Source organism: Mycteria americana, chromosome 1 (assembly GCF_035582795.1).
Source record: "Mycteria americana isolate JAX WOST 10 ecotype Jacksonville Zoo and Gardens chromosome 1, USCA_MyAme_1.0, whole genome shotgun sequence".
Classification (NCBI taxonomy): Eukaryota; Metazoa; Chordata; class Aves; order Ciconiiformes; family Ciconiidae; genus Mycteria; species Mycteria americana.
Window position 1 is genome coordinate 63,837,856 of NC_134365.1, and position 13,220 is coordinate 63,851,075.

The window sequence follows — 13,220 nt, forward strand, 5'->3', positions numbered from 1 at the left end:
GTACCATTAACTAGCCTCTCCAGAGATACTCCGGCTACCCCTGCGTTGTATTTCTAGTATCAGGGATAACATCTACTATCTCTGCATTGTGGCACAGTCAAGCTGTGACACTCCTTTGAACAACCCACACATGAACAGTCAAGCTTTGACTGCAGTCCAGGAAATGGTTTGTCCCTAGTATATGAATTCCTCAGCTTTCTTCGATATTTTCCTGCCTGCAAACCTCAATCCTGTTTCAAGCATCTGATCCAGTCCAATCAGAAAAGTCAACCAGAAAGCAAACCTTGAAGAACTTCTACGAGAGAAGACCATCAACGTGTTATGCTCAAAGTCACCAAATACCATTATAAAAAAAATCTTTAGGATTACAACAGCAGCAGCTTGCAAGTAAACACTCTTGCCCATGACAAAATTCCCCTAACTATCCAGTATCATTTGTTACTTATGAAACTAGAAATACCCATATATGTACTGTTCCCACCTATTCCATACAACCTATTTGAAAGCTATGGAAATCAAAACTACCCAAAAAACTAGGTTTGTGAATTACATGGTAATCTTGAGAAACAGAAATTCTGCAACACCTGATTCCCATAACACACCAGATGAAGAGTGGTTTCTTCTCATACAACCCCAAGATAATAGCTTAGATTTAATGTGCAAGGCTTCTCCAATATCACTGTATTACATTTTCAGCTCTTATCAGAGAAGTTAATAATATAGGTATCAAAAAAGTAAAGTCTCTAACACAATGGAGTTTAATTTTAAGAAGATTTGGCTCTACTCTAACTGAATCACAGCTATTTTGGTTCTCTGTGCTTCACAACTGCATTAATTCTCTTCCAGCCTCAGATCCTTACAGAATAAGTAAAAGGTGTTAACCAGCTCATCAGCTCCACAGAATAGCACGGGAGTTCACAGAAAACCTTGCTTATTGTATTAACAATGCTATTGCTATTCTGGGTCAATAACAGGTCTGACGGTTTGCTGCTGCTGCCAAGTTCTCCAAGAACAACTGCAGCAAGATTCAAGACCAGCAACGCAAGGAATTCATCATGGGCACAAGCCAGTCCCAACCAGCAACTGATCCTGCGGGACTTTAAGAAAAAAAATAAAAATCAAATATCCATATGCATTAAAGTCTCTTCGAAAAAGAAACCCAATCACCACAAGTGTAGAAGGTAAGAAATAATATTTTGACTTCACTGTGCTTTAATTTACTTGGCTTTTTAAATAAAGGACATATTTATCTGCACATAGAGGACTGATGCCCTCCTATTAAAGTCAACGGCAAAACTCCTATCACCAAACACAGAGTCAAGTACAGACCTCACTTATTTTTTAAGAAGTATACTGGAGCCTTTTCCCAGTCACACTGGGAGGTAGGTGGGATGAATAGTTCTTAAACACACACATTATGAAAGAAAACAGGCTCTCACATCAGCCTCCAATTTGGAAGAGAACACATAATCAAGCTCCCAACAACAACAGCCATCCTTTTCTGTTGTTGATGCTGGGGTTTTCTTTTTGTTTTGTTTTTTAAGCCTCAGCACCTGTTTCTTGGTGGAGGGTTTTAACTCTGGCACCTCCAAGCATTAAGAAGGGCGGCACACAGCGTCGACTCTAAACCCACCTGCAGCACTCCTCACTGCAGACCCACACGCTCGCAGTTACCATCTCAGCGTTAAGGACCTCAGCTCCGTGAAGGGTCACAAAAATCCATGTGATGCTTTGCGGGGTAGGTGGGGGAAGGAGTCAGCAATGAAAACAGGCTGTTTATCACTTCTTTGTCCAGTGTCGCCTCTTTCTTTACAGGTCCTTTACATGAGAAACACCATCCTAATTAACTAGTTAATAGCACAGATGTTTTTCACCAGCCTCCCAGTTCTTTTTGTGGAGCCAAGCTGGTCAGGCTGATTATGATAATGGTATCAAAGAACTACGGAGACAGATGCGAAGTCCTCACTAACTGCATGCTGGAGGAAGCCAGAGACAAGCAGAAGTGGAAGAGAGCCTTTTCCTGTCAGACTGCTATGAGTCAGCAGCACCGTCTGTGTTTGCCTCCACAAGGCTTCACTCAAGATTGCATCTACCAAGGTTCACAGCTCCTTGATGCAGTGCCATCCAAGCTCTTCTCTTCCACAGCAAGTAAAATCCACAGATCACCACCTTGTTCAACACAAACTTCAACAACAACAAAAAACCACGCGCAACACAAACTTACTTAAACTCAAGACACGCATCTCATCCTTCAATCCCCAGCACTGCCGTAACTGCAGCCTTGGAGCTGCCCAGCAAATGGCAGACCTACAAGACAGAAGCAGTTCAATCCCAAACAGCCAGAGCTTCAGCTTGCCCAGACATTTGCAACAGTAAATATTAAAAAAGGGAAGTACATTATAGCATTCAAAGTGTGAGAAGTTGAAGTGTTCCTCCAATGAAAAAAAAAACCCCGGCACACAGACAATCCAGGTTGTCCAGGAAGCCTTCATGCCTTAAAGCTCTGTCTGCTATAACTCCAGGACTATTTTCTGTAAATGCTTTTCCAAAACAATGCATTTCAACTTCAGAATGAATAAAAGTGTGGCAATGAGCCTCAGCAATGCTTGACATACACAAGTATCATTCAGACATGAACTATAAAGCTTATTAAAAAGCAGGATTATAGACCTTCTCAGTAGACCTAAATCACGTTAAGGATTTTGACCTGTCTTCAAAGCATATCAAATGGAAAATGTAGTCTCATGTATTTCAGAGGCTAATGACTAACCGGCTAGACTAACCACGAACTCCTGCTAATGACCAAATTCAACTCCTCTCATGCTATTCTACCTCGTACATTTTAGGTCTATAATAATCTAATTAAGGCTGAGCCGCACCAACTTTACGATAGATGAAGGAAGTCTGAAAGGTGTTAAGTTTTAATTTTATAGCAGTTCTTCTCTATAGAAATTTGTAGTCTTCAGGTGAAGGAAACTCTGTTATACAGACAGCTTAGCCACAAAATACTGCAAATGACATACCACAGAACAGCTTAAAAAAACCATGAGATTAATCAGAGACTAGTTTATGTGTAAGCTTTAACAAAGCCCATGTACAAAACTGTGTAAGTATATATGATATTAATTTATCTTAAAGACAAAAACCTTTCCAAAGCCAAAATGAATTCTTAACATCTTTAAGGTAGACCAATCAAAAAGATCAAAGGCACATTTCACAGAGACATTTTTTATATTTAAAACAACCTTAATAGCCAAAGTACTGGGAACATTACTGTATTGGAATAGAGGGATTTACAGTGGCTGTCTATGACTTCATTATTACTATTCTGTTCAAGGACTGACCAAGCAGATTAATCAGATGATTTTGTACTCCTGCATGATAAACTATGGCAAACTACTCAACACACAGACCACTGAGGCATCCGAGTCCACTTGTAAAGATCCTGCTCTGCATTCAAAACGGATGGGAGCACCAAAAGGACACCATGGGCTCATGGAAAATTCTTGAACCACCTTGAATAAAATCACTCCAATGAACTGGATCTCAAAAGGCAAACACAGTAACTGTGAAACCACGCTGAGGAAGCCACTTTCATGACACTTCCTACTGAGAAACAGAAAGACACACTTTTATACTTAAATTGTTTCCCCAAGTCAGAACCTGGTTATATTAACCTAAATGCTTCTCAGAAAACAGGCACCCAGCTTAAAATTCTAGGCAAGCTAAAATATTATGCAAACTTGTACTTCACTAACAAATTTAATCTTAGCTGACTAAAAGTTATGGTACTTCAAACTCAGTCAATATCACAGGGGCTAAAAAACTCATTATGCTAACTAAATGTAGTGCCGCTGTACTAAGTCCCCTCTAAAGCAACAAGCTGTGAGATATCCTAGTTATTTCAAAGAACTCCACTTAGAAATAGCACAGATTTTGTGGTCAAAAGGAATGACAGCTTCTTCCTCTTGCTGTGAGAGCTCGGAATGAGTTTCTAAAATAAAGTTACCTTTGCTAATAGTGACATTAAGATCTTGCAACCCCGGTGAAATTCCAGAGAAAGCAGAAATTAATGTAACATCTGCTGCCCATGGCCAGGCATTTCTAAGCAAATTGACTTTATTAAATAATCGGTAACTTGTTTATATTTCTATAGCTTGCTTTAGAAACATTGATTGATTCAAGCAATCCTATAATTTCATTGTCCTATAAACTTGACTGGAGATAAGTAAGGATTTATGTTCATGGATCAATAGCTCCACATTGACAGCAAAAGCCAAAGAACCCTGCCTAGACTAGTCTTGCAGTTGCAGAGAGCCGTATAAATGTTTGCCTTTGTAACAATATCATGGTAAGGACCAGTAAGTTGTAATTTCTTCTGTGAAGTTCAGTTTTTAAACACCATGAAAAAAACCTAAGCTTCTTTGTTTGACTGAAAAGCTACTCTAGATAGCAAACTCAAGGCTTGAATTCTCCAAACTGTGTTTCAGTTCTGGACCACAGGTCAAAAGAGCTGTGAAAAACAAAACAGAAGCACCTTGTTCTATAACTTAATTAACTAAACTGTGCTTATCAACTTCTCTTTCATCCATTAGCTTGTGGGATTGACACCAAAACATATAAAGCCCAGTCCTTTTCTGCACTTTGCAAATAGGAAGATGCAGAATGCTGGTTTTCCCCAATTAACGGAAATATTTTGAGAGCTCAGTGTGCATTCTGTAGCTACTACATTCCCCACCTTACCTCTCCAGTTTGCAGTTCAATAATTTTATTGTGGAATCCTTTCAATATGATACAAAGAGATTTCTTTAGAGAAAGATTACACACAGCTTCCTTAAAAGCAGGGCAGCCGCCTTGGAGGCAATTAGCTACAGCAATCAGCGTTGCACAGAGCAGTGCAATGGCTCCTGGATTGCCAGCTGGAGAAACCCTGGCCATTGCATCCTTCGAGTTGCCCTAATGGGAGAAAGGGAGTCGAAGAACAAATAGAAAGGACAAAGGGGAGAACAGCAGCCAAGAAGAGGCAGATCTGACCACCCTGTCACAGGAGGACAGCCGCGGCCATCCGCCCTGCATTCTGCTTGTGAAAAGGACAACCCAAAAGCTGGATGAACATGCTGCTCAGTACCTCTTTCAAAAGCATCAGATTGCTGATACAGACTATCAGCAGCCTGCACACGTGCCCTGGAGATGGGCTGCCAGGGCCAGGAGGGGGGATGGGATGGGATGGGATGGGATGGGATGGGATGGGATGGGATGGGAGCTGAGGGGAAGCCCCACATAGACCAGCCCTCACCAAGGGGTACAAGCCCACCAGGCTGAACGTAGAAGGCAGGTAACAGGGTCCATCAGCACAGCAAGGGGTGAGCCGGGACCAGGGGCCACCCAGGGGGTCAAGTCAGCAACTGAAGCCCCAGACCCAACCTTCAATGGGGTTCCTGGGGCAGATGGGGGGTTCCTGGGGGGCCCATGGGCAGAGTCTGTAGGTGGGGGGTCTCACGTGAGGCCAATCAGGACAATTAAGATCTATTGGTGCCCTCAGGGACCTGACAGGCTCAGTACTAAGGCCTGGAACAGGTAAAAAATAGGTAATGACAGAGACAAGGGAGCAGGGTATTTGAAAGAGTAAATTCACTAATACAATGCATTTGTCAATACCCTGACAAAACTCAAAATGACAAAAGGGGGAAGGCACCGAAAATCACAAAAACGTTGAACCTCAGATGAGGTAAAGAAGCATTCTTCACCTGAGGCCCACCACTATTTTTTCAAATAGCACGTGTTTCCAGAAGAAGCCCCACAGATGTGAACAGAGAACACTCCCATGAGTTATGGCCCTTAGGCTGACCAAGAATGGTAGAATCAGGTCTCATCTGGGAACTGCGGGCAGTATCAGCTCTGCCTTTATGCTTTATCTCTAACTGTCTAAAATCAGAGGGACTGGAGGCAATTATCCCTCCGAGATGAATAAGAAAGCAAAAAGAAAGAGCAAAAGAATGTACAATGGATTAGACAATACAAACATGCCAAAACCAGGACAGGCATTACAACTTGGGTACTGCCACTATCTAGTCTCAGCACAGAAGAGGTGGTAAGCTGGCACAAAGGAAAAAGAAAGGTCAAAATCAAGCAAGTCAGACTAATACTATTGCCATGGGAATGATTTTTATACTTCAAGAAGCCCAGAAGTGATTAGTCTACATCCACATGTAGAAAGGCAGTACAACTGCAGAGACTCAACCTGGCAGTTCAATCACTGAGGACCAATGCCAGTTCTTCAGCAATTCTTTAGTGGCATTCACATAGTCTCTCTTTTAGGCTGCAAAAACATCCCTTCACGGGACAAGTTCTCCTGGAGAACACCAGGTACAGGGTTTGGTAATGCTGCTTTGACTCCTGTAGACAGGCGGGGGGAGGTTGGTGCCCTGTTGCCTCTCTTGCCTTTGAAAATGTTCCCCATGATAAATATTTCAAAATGACAATAACTGCAGTGTGAACAATCATGCTGGATACTTTCAGATGGCAGTAAGAACACAAAATGTATGGTGCACTGGAGCACACAGAGCTGTGACAGGAAGACATATAATAACTTCACACTGTGGGGCAAATCTAGGAGCAATATAAAATACATTGCAAAGCCTTATCTTTACTCATGCCCCTATCGGGGGGATATTCACTGCCTAAATTTATGCGTCACATGATGAATAATTCTTGGTAGATCATGCCTAATATTCCCAAAAGCCTTCTTACTGGTATGAAAGGGAGCACAGATAACTAACATGCAAATTGCAGCCCCTTACATGCTGCAGAAGAGCACATGTAACATACGAATGGCTTTACTCTAGTTCAGCCTTTTGTGCTCTCCCATTCATTGCTTTTTTGCTGCAGTCCTTTCTGCTGACCCCTTGCACACTAATTCACCAAATCAGAAATCCCGTCAGCATTCTCATTCTCAGCAGATATGTTGTAACATGGACATGCATAACTGGTGAGGGGGCAGAAAAAAGAAAAAGTGAAAAAACAAACTTACACAATCACAAAACCAGCATTTCCAAATCTCAAGTTCTTACTGCAAGTCTTGGCTTAGTTCAGGTTTTTGCTAAAGCACTAGTTCTTCATTTGTGCAATTGTGACAAATACAGGTTTTACTGGGGGCAAAGACAGTCAAGCCCTCAAAGCAAGGAAAAAAATGTTCTCAGGCTGTGAAACTCAAAGGATCAGGGCTAACATACTAATTCAACTATTTTAATTGCTCAGTTAAAAAAATGCATGTTTTTCCTGAAGTCTCATGAATCTGAGAGTAAATTTGTGATTTCTGAATGCCTGAGGTTAGCAATACTTGCAAAAGGGCATGAACCCAATAAGCTGACCTGTTAGCCATGGGAAGAGAGGTTAAGTGGAAGACTAAATAATGTGACATACGAGTTGAAACAGCAAGAAGAACTTAGTCTCAACAAGATTTCAACCCTGCTGACACCCATGTTAACTTGCTCCCTCAGACTGAAACGTAGATGGGATCTGCGCTTAAGGTTCACGGTGAGTCCAGCCTCCTACCTCCTTCCTACCTTCTGCTGCCTTCTACCAAGTGGCAGATAAGCACAACCTTAGACTGTGGCTGGGCTAGTGAAAAAATGAAATATGTATCCTTCTCAGTTTCACTGAAATAAAAAAAAAAACAAACTTCATGGAACAAAACTTTTAGCCATCATGCTTTATCCTTTTACTGGCTGCTGATCAGAGCTAAGGTTCGTGGAAAACCATGGCTCTGTGACAATCTGAGAGGACCTCTTTGAGAGGCCACAGAGCCTAACAAAGTCTTCAAGCTCCAAGAGTCTCGGGGGCGGGGGGAAGGAGGGGTTAAACAATTCTTAGAAGTTTCTTTCTACTCTGAACATGCTGCTGCTTTCTTTACCTTCAGCCAATTAAGTCCAACAAGCTCAAGTGAGCAATTGCAATGATAAATCAGCTCTAGTATGAGCATGGCCAGCAGCCCTGGCAACTGTCCACTTTTAACTTCAGCTCTTCTTCCTCACCATCCATTTTAAAGTATTCATTTTAACTCAGAACACCGCTACCTGCAGACCCTTCCCACTCGCCCAACTCCGACGGTTACACTCACACAGCAACCGAACTGGCATGATGGGATCTCTGGCCCAGCACAGAGTCCTACAGCTATCAACAAAAATGTAAACTAGGTGCATTGGAAGAGATGCAGCTTAGACAGCCAGACCTGCCGGACAGGTACCCCAATGTATGGGGTACTTTCCTCTTAAGATCCCCTGCTCTGTCTGTGGCAGTTCAGGCTAACTAGAGAAGCCAGCAACTACGCAGATGCATGGCAAAGGAGCTGGGACTACTTCAGACAGCCCAGGGACAGTGGGATGTTATGATGAACTGTAATTCATTTACCTTATATTCGTAAGCAAAGTGACACATGAATGCAAGATGCCCGATGGAGTAAGCTGACTGGAAATGAAGAAGAGACTGGGGTTTCAGATGGGACCTATATTTACGCAAGACTAGAAGCCGGGGGCAGAAACAGCACAGACACCGCACAGGACAAAAGCCTCACCATACATTTGATAAAATACAGTTTCTTCCAGTCACCTTTGCCTTGGTTTCCCTTGGTCAAGTCTGTAAAGCAGTGAGGCATCAAACAAGGGAAGCCGGTGCTGAGAGGGGCCTTTGCAGATGCACATGGGTATTTTAATGGTGTAGCAAGGAATGGCATTTTTGTAAGGCTGGTGCAGGTAGAATCATAGAATCATTAAGGTTGGAAAAGACCTCTAGGATCATCTAGTCCAACCATCAACCCAACACCTCCATGCCTACTAAACCATGTTCCGAAGCACAACATCTACACGTTTTTTGAACTCCCCCAAGGATGGTGACTCAACCACATCTCTGGGCAGCCTGTTCCAATGCTTGACCACCCTTTCAGTAAAGAAATTATTCCTAATATCCAATCTAAGTCTCTCTTGATGCAACTTGAGGCCATTTCCTCTCGTCCTATCACTCGTTACCTGGGAGAAGAGACCGACCCCCACCTCTCTACAACCTCCTTTCAGGCAGTTGTAGAGAGCCATAAGGTCTCCCCTCAGCCTCCACTTCTCCAGGCTAAACAGTCCCAGCTCCCTCAGCTGCTCCTCGTAAGACTTGTGCTCCAGACCCTTCACCAGCTTCGTTGCCCTTCTCTGGACACGCTCCAGCACCTCAATGTCTCTCTTGTAGTGAGGGGCCCAAAACTGAACACAGTATTCGAGGTGCCGAGTACAGGAGCACGATCACTTCCCTAGTCCTGCTGGCCACACTATTCCTGATACAAGCCAGGATGCTGTTGGCTTTCTTGGCCACCTGGGCACACTGCTGGCTCATATTCAGGCAGCTGTCAACCAGCACCCCCAGGTCCTTTTCCACTGGGCAGCTTTCCAGCCACTCTTCCCCAAGCCTGCAGCGTTGCATGGGGTTGTTGTGACCCAGTGCAGGACCTGGCACTTGGCCTTGTTGAACCCCATACAAGTGACCTCAGCCCATCGATCCAGCCTGTCCAGGTCCCTCTGCAGAGCCTTCCTACCCTCAAGCAGATCAACGCTCCCGCACAACTTGGCATCATCTGTAAACTTACTGAGGGCACACTCGATCCCCTCGTCCAGATCATTGATGCACTCTGTCCCTGTGTGGTGCTCTCAGTTCTCTGGATGGAGAGCACCAACTCCAAGGGTAAAATATTGTTTTTCTGTTAGTATATGTAACTCCAATTAACCTTATTGGAGCATTGTGGGTACACTGAGAAGATTACACTCCTTAATGTGCAGTTACAGCTGTATTGTAAATGCAACATTACACGCTTTCTATTATGGTTCAAGACCGCTACGCTCTTCAAGACTGTTATAAACCTCAGAAAACAGGGGTTTATAATGGAAACACTGAAACACTCAACTCTAAAAGCCCTGGCAAAGAGGAAATATAGCTATAAATTCAGCTTCTGTTTTCCAGCATATACATTGACAAGGTATGAATAATATGTATTTCTACACTTAGAACAGACAGAAGTACACATTGCTCAGGGTAACCTTTGCTGTAAAAGTGGAGGATGGAAAGAGCTCAAAGTGGAAAGAGCAACCTTTTGTCTTGTCTTTTATAGAGTTACTGCAATTGCAATAATGACATAAAAACACCAATTGAAATTTAGTAGCCTGTGCACCAGGGCTGGATTCTGAATGCACTTTTTTTAAAAGGGTGGGTTACGTTTCTACGGTCAGCAAGAAAAAGACACGACCCCCCTCAAACCCCTTCAGCCTCCTTTTTTTTAAAAAAAAAGAATTGGCTATTTAGATACTGTTCAAATGACATTGCAAATCAACTTGCTATCCATTGCAAAAATGGATATTCTCTATATATTCTCTTCTATCTGTAATCTGGTCCCTAGCTTCTTAACACTACCAAGGAGCAAAATTTGAGCTAGCAATTACTGGACTTGCTAATGTAAAAAGACCCCAATCTGTTTGGCAAGAGAAAGACAGGCAGGCAACTGTACTATCATTGGGGCTGTGGCATTTCAGAATTTCTTCAGATATTAATAGCAACGGCAGAGGGTCAATACAATCCCATTAGCCACATCACGCTCTTTGACTTCTGATATGTATGAGGAAAGGAAAACAAAACCGACACAACTGCTTTTTGGGAGGTATGCTGATGTTGCGTAAACAGGAAAATCCATGCCTGTTTTAGACATTGCAGCCCAACTGGCAGATGGGGAAATGTGGAGCAGGGAGATCCATGCATTTTGCTGGCACAGCCCTCACCTCCAGGAGGGAGCGGGGAGAGGCACCCACCGCTGCTGCTGCCCACACGGGGCTCGGTGCAACAGGAGGTCCCACCACCACCATCCTCCTCCTTGGGCACCTGCCCTGCCCTGCCCCAGGGTTTCGGTGGCATCCTTGGCCATGCCACTGCTCTGGAGACAGAGCTGCCAGTCCTGCAGTGGCTGTCATCGCCTGAGTTAAGCTGGCGCGCATGGTGTCAGTGTACAGGGAAATACCCAGAACTCAGTGAGGCTGCATGCAGATATGGTCCCCCGTTTTTTATGTTAGTGCTGCTCACATTTGGGAAAGTTTCTTAAATGTGTAGGGAATGTTTTCAGGTTCAGTGCCACTGCCCCCGTAAATTATTTTCTATTACCTACATATTAGCAGTGTCTCTAGTACTGTAAACAGGGAGAACATCAGATATGCCAGAAGTCTATGAGGTGTATGAAAAACTTCACATGAAAAGCAGCCCACAAGCCCTCCCCACTACAGCAGCTGCATTTTTTTAAGGTGATGGATTAGTTCACAGAAAGTTTAGCAATTCTTACCAACACCTCTAACATTAGCTATAGCATCCTCATTTTAGATGTATATCCCCTCCTTGTGGGTAACCATTCGAGGGCACTGTGTTTAACATTTCTGTGTGTTTGATTCGTGAAGAACACCTGCTTGTTAGCTTTCTGATTTCTGCCTTTCCATACGACAGCAGCCCTGGTGCCCACGGGGCACAACTCAACACGCCCAAGAGCCATACCTCCAAGTTGACCCAGCAGTGCCAAGTCTCTGAGCAGGATGGGAATTGCCTCGTTGTCCAGACCTGTTCAGCATTTGGCAGCGTCTGCGGAGATTAATGGCAAAGCTACTTTATTACCATTAAAAGGGCAACACAATTCCCAGCAGAACTGAGAACTGCCTTTCGCGTCTTCTCTTGGGTGAGACCTTTACTAGGACTGACTCCTGTCTGTGCTTCCACTTTTTTCATTTAAATAGGGTCTTGCATCAGTAGCCTTAGCTAAAAAGTTCTACTCTGCTCCTGCAGTCTTCAGTGTGCCCAATGCTTGCTGTCCCACCCCAGAAGCAGTAGCTGAGAACCAGTGTCACTGACTGTAAGTAGTACATATAGCAAATCTGCAGTCTTCAGCATAATTAGTAAACTACTTGTAGGAAAGGACCACCAGGGTATAACTGTGTCATTGAACCCAGTCCCTATGCATTGGGGATCACCATGTGATGTACGTTCAGCCTTGGAAGGCCCACAGAGCATCCTCGTGCAAAGTATTTCCCAAAACTCTCTGGCAAATTTACACTCAGGTGTAAGTACCAACAGGATCCCAGGCAGCTACTTGTTAGAGGATCACAGCCAAAATGTTCAGGAGTGTTTTACCTGACCCATGAAGTACACAAAGCCGTTTCTCCTCCCTGCACAATCCTGACCGCTGCTCTGTTTTATTAAGCAGCAGCATGAAACTGAAGCATTTCCAAGGATTTTCACCCTAGTGATCTGCACAGCCTGAGACTTTCAGTTGCCTCCAGTTCAGCAAACAGCAGAAATGCTGGAACAAGGAAACGTACGCAGGCAAAGGCTGTTGCAGCCACTTATGCAAAATTTGTATTTGGCTATTTCTCTCTACTAAGACCTAGAAAGTCAACTTAAAAGGAAAAAAAAAGAATTAAAAAAGCAAGCTTAAATTCAGCAAGAAGCTGGATAAGACCCTTATTCACTAGAGAAAGATTTCCAGTCCCTATAGGGAGTGGGATTCCCTCCCCCACCTTCTTCTAAGATTGAACGATCATTTATTCCTGCTAACCTTTACATAAAGGAGCCAACAGCCACACTTCTAACCACAGCTGCAAGGGAGAATGACATCCCTACATGGCCGGTCCCACGTGCTAATGCTGCAGACATTTCCGCCAGCCAACCCAAATCCAGATGACTCGCCCAGCGATGTGCCACGGGAGCGACATGGCAAAACCTCCCAGCCAAAAGCACGGGGCGAGGAGGACCAAGGCGGGGGCAAACAGGATTTACAGCCCCTCTCCTCCGCCAACTCCACAGCAAATACTAGGAGATCCTTACCTTGCCGTTTCTCCCATGCCTCCTCCACTGGTTCCTGGTTGGGCTGCCAGCAGGCAGCTGCACTGCAACACCCCGAGGGGAGCAGTGGGGAGCGGAGTCATCGCTGCCTCCCACGAACCAGACAGGTGCTTGGAAAGCTGCCCTCGGCCCAGCAGCCAGGCAGAGGCCGCGGGACTACAACTCCCAGAAGGCCCCGGGCCTCCCTGCCCTTCTCCCTCCCGGCTGCCCCTCGCCACGCACTCTGGGGGTTGTAGTTCCTCAGGGGCAGCGCCACACACCCCACACCCCCGCCGCCACTCCCGCTGACATGCCCTTGGCGGGAAGGGAGGCTTTGC

The 13,220-nt window shown here is 44.5% G+C and overlaps 1 protein-coding gene across 3 annotated transcripts in view; it reads right to left on the bottom strand.

Annotated features, from left to right (window-relative positions):
- The window catches only part of TBXAS1 (thromboxane A synthase 1), a 247,856-nt gene extending 234,918 nt beyond the window's left edge, over positions 1 to 12,938 (bottom strand). Inside the window, exons 1-2 of one of the 3 annotated variants that reach the window (XM_075503014.1) lie at positions 12,886 to 12,938; positions 11,563 to 11,646 (exon numbers count right to left, since the gene is read on the bottom strand). The gene's annotated coding sequence lies outside the window, so the exon portion shown is untranslated. Of the gene's footprint in view, positions 1 to 1,633; positions 2,014 to 11,562; positions 11,647 to 12,885 lie in introns of those variants that run through there. The other 2 variants (XM_075503023.1, XM_075503006.1) reach the window with 2 other exon arrangements.
- Positions 12,939 to 13,220: the final 282 nt, after the last annotated feature.